Source organism: Micromys minutus (genome assembly GCF_963924665.1).
Source record: "Micromys minutus genome assembly, contig: SCAFFOLD_47, whole genome shotgun sequence".
NCBI lineage: Eukaryota > Metazoa > Chordata > Mammalia > Rodentia > Muridae > Micromys > Micromys minutus.
The window spans coordinates 3,204,430-3,208,242 of NW_027667133.1; positions in this window are offsets into that span (position 1 = coordinate 3,204,430).

The window sequence follows — 3,813 nt, forward strand, 5'->3', positions numbered from 1 at the left end:
ACCCTGAAATAAGTGAAATGTCTGCAATTTTGCCCCATAATATGGGAAATATCTGCAATTTTGCCCCAAAATAAAGGGAATTTCTGACTGTTTGCTCCTGAAAATAGGAGATTTTCTGTCATTTTGCCTTAAAATAAGGAGAATTTCTGCCTTTTTGCCCAAAAATTATGAGAATTTTTGCAATTTTGCTTCAAAATAAGGGGAATTTCTGCTTTATATCCCGAAAGTAAGGGGAATGTATACCTTTTGCCACAAAAAAAAGAAATTTCTTAATTTTTGCCCCAAAATAAGAGGAATTTCTGCCTTTTTACCTCAAAATATGTGAAATTTCTGCCTTTTTACCCAAAAATAAACGGAATTTCTGTCTTTTAGGCCCAAAATAAAAGGAATTTTTGAATTATGCCTTTAAATAAGTGAAATTTCTGCAATTTTGCCCCAAAATAAAAGAAATTTCTGCCTTTTTGCCACAAAATAAGGGGAATTTCTGTCTTTTTGCCCCAAAACAAGCGAAATTTCTGCGTTTTTGCCCCCAAATAAAGGGAATTTTAGCATTTTTACCTCAAAATAAGAGGAATTTTTGCATTTTTGCCACAAAATATTAAGAATTTTTGCATTTTTGCCCCAAAATAAGGAAAATTTCTGCCTTTTTTCTCTGAAATAAGTGAAATTTCTGCAATTTTGCCCCAAAATAAGTGAAATTTCTGCAATTTTGCCCCAAAATAAGGGGAATTTCTGACTGTATGCTCCCGAAAAAAGGAGATTTTCTGTTTCTGTGCCCCTAAATAAGGAGAATTTATGCCTTTTTGCCCGAAAATTATGAGAATTTCTGCAATTTTGCTTCAAAATATAGGGAATTTCTGTTTTTATCCCGAAAGTAAGGGGAATGTATACCTTTTGCCACAAAAAATAGAAAATTTCTTCATTTTTGCCCCAAAATAAGAGGAATTTCTGCCTTTTTACCTCAAAATAAGTGAAATTTCTTCCTTTTTACCCAATAATAAACGGAATTTCTGTCTTTTTGCCCCAAAATAAAAGGAATTTTTGAATTATGACCTGAAATAAGTGAAATTTCTGCAATTTTGCCTCAAAATAAAAGAAATTTCTGCCTTTTTGCCTCAAAATATAAAGAATTTCTGCATTTTTGCCCCAAAATAAGGAAAATTTCTACCTTTTTGCCCCCAAATAAAGGGAATTTCAGCCTTTTTCCCTCAAAATAAGGGGAGTCTCTGCATTTTTGCCACAAAATATAAAGAATTTCTGCATTTTTGCCCCAAAATAAGGAAAATTTCTGCCTTTTTTCCCTGAAATAAGTGAAATTTCTGCAATTTTGCCCCAAAATAAGTGAAATTTCTACAATTTTGCCCCAAAATATGGGAAATTTCTGGATTTTTGCCCGAAAATAAGGAGAATTTCTGTCTTTTTGCCCCAACATATAGGGAATTTCTGCCTTTTTGCATCACAATTAGGGGCATTTCTGAAATTTTGCTCCAAAATACGAGGAATTTCTGCCTTTTTGCATAACTTTTTGCCATAAAAAAGAAAAATTTCTTCATTTTTGCTCCAAATAAGAAGAATTTCTGCTTTTTTGCCTCTAAATAAGTGGAATTTCTGTCCTTTCCCCCCAAAACAAAGGAAATTTCTGTCTTTTTTGCCCCAAAATAAAGGGAATTTCTGACTTATTACCCTGAAATAAGTGAAATTTCTGCAATTTTGCCCCATTTAAGGGAAATTTCTGCCTTTTTGCCCCCAAATAAGGGGCATTTAAGCCTTTTTACCTCAAAATAAGGGGAATTTCTTCATTTTTGCTACAAAATATTAGAAATTTCTGTATTTTTGCCCCAAAATAAGGAAAATTTCCGCCTTTTCCCCCTGAAATAAGTGAAATTTCTGCAATTTTGCCCCAAAATAAGTGAAATTTCTGCAATTTTGCCCCAAAATAAGGGAAATTTCTGGAATTTTGCCCCAAAATAAAGGGAATTTCTGAATTTTGCCCCAAAATAAGGAGAATTTCTGTCTTTTTGCCCCAACATATAGGGAATTTCTGACTTTTTGCCCGAAAATATGAGGAATGCATAACTTTTTGCCATAAAAGAGGAAAATTTCTTCATTTTTGCCCCAAAATAAGGGGAATTTCTGCTTTTTTGCCTCTAAATAAGTGGAATTTCTGTCTTTTTTCCCAAAACAAAAGGAATATCTGTCTTTTTTGCCCCAAAATAAGGGGAATTTCTGACTTATTACCCTGAAATAAGTGAAATTTCTGCAATTTTGCCTTAAATAAGGGAAATTTCTGCAATTTTTCTCCATAATAAGAGAAATGTCTGCAATTTTGCCACAAAATAAGGGGAATTTCTCCCTTTTTGCCCAAAAATAAAGGAAATTTGAGGCTCTTTACCTGAAAATAAGTGAAATTTCTTCAATTTTGCCCCAAATAAGGGAAATTTCTGCAAATTTGCCCTAAAATAAGGTAAATTCCTGCAATTTTGCCCCAAAATAAAGGAATTTTCTTGAATTTTGCCCCAGAATAAGGGGAATTTCTGCATTTTTTGCCTGAAAATAATGGGAATGCATACCTTTTGCCATAAAAAAGGGAAATTTCTTCATTTTTGCTCCAAAATAAAGGGAATTTCTGCATTTTTGCCTCTAAATAAGTGGAATTTCTGTCTTTTTCTCCCAAAACAAAAGGAATTTCTGTCTTTTTTGCCCCATAATAAGGGGAATTTCTGACTTATTACCCTGAAATAAGTGAAATTTCTGCAATTTTGCCCTTAAATAAGAAAAATTTCGGCTTTTTCCCCCCTAGAAGGGGAATTTCAGCCTTTTTACCTAAAAATAAGGGGAATTTCTGCATTTTTGCTACAAAATATAAGGAATTTCTGCCTGTTCGACCCAAAATAAGGAAAATTTCTGCCTTTTTTCTCTAAAATAAGTGAAATTTCTGCAATTTTGCCCCAAAATAAAAGAAATTTCTGCCTTTTTGCCACAAAATAAGGGGAATTTCTGTCTTTTTGCCCCAAAACAAGCAAAATTTCTGCGTTTTTGCCCCCAAATAAAGGGAATTTTAGCATTTTTACCTCAAAATAAGAGGAATTTTTGCATTTTTGCCACAAAATATTAAGAATTTTTGCATTTTTGCCCCAAAATAAGGAAAATTTCTGCCTTTTTTCTCTGAAATAAGTGAAATTTCTGCAATTTTGCCCCAAAATAAGTGAAATTTCTGCAATTTTGCCCCAAAATAAGGGGAATTTCTGACTGTATGCTCCCGAAAAAAGGAGATTTTCTATTTCTGTGCCCCTAAATAAGGAGAATTTATGCCTTTTTGCCCGAAAATTATGAGAATTTCTGCAATTTTGCTTCAAAATATAGGGAATTTCTGTTTTTATCCCGAAAGTAAGGGGAATGTATACCTTTTGCCACAAAAAATAGAAAATTTCTTCATTTTTGCCCCAAAATAAGAGGAATTTCTGCCTTTTTACCTCAAAATAAGTGAAATTTCTTCCTTTTTACCCAATAATAAACGGAATTTCTGTCTTTTTGCCCCAAAATAAAAGGAATTTTTGAATTATGACCTGAAATAAGTGAAATTTCTGCAATTTTGCCTCAAAATAAAAGAAATTTCTGCCTTTTTGCCTCAAAATATAAAGAATTTCTGCATTTTTGCCCCAAAATAAGGAAAATTTCTACCTTTTTGCCCCCAAATAAAGGGAATTTCAGCCTTTTTCCCTCAAAATAAGGGGAGTCTCTGCATTTTTGCCACAAAATATAAAGAATTTCTGCATTTTTGCCCCAAAATAAGGAAAATTTCTGCCTTTTTTC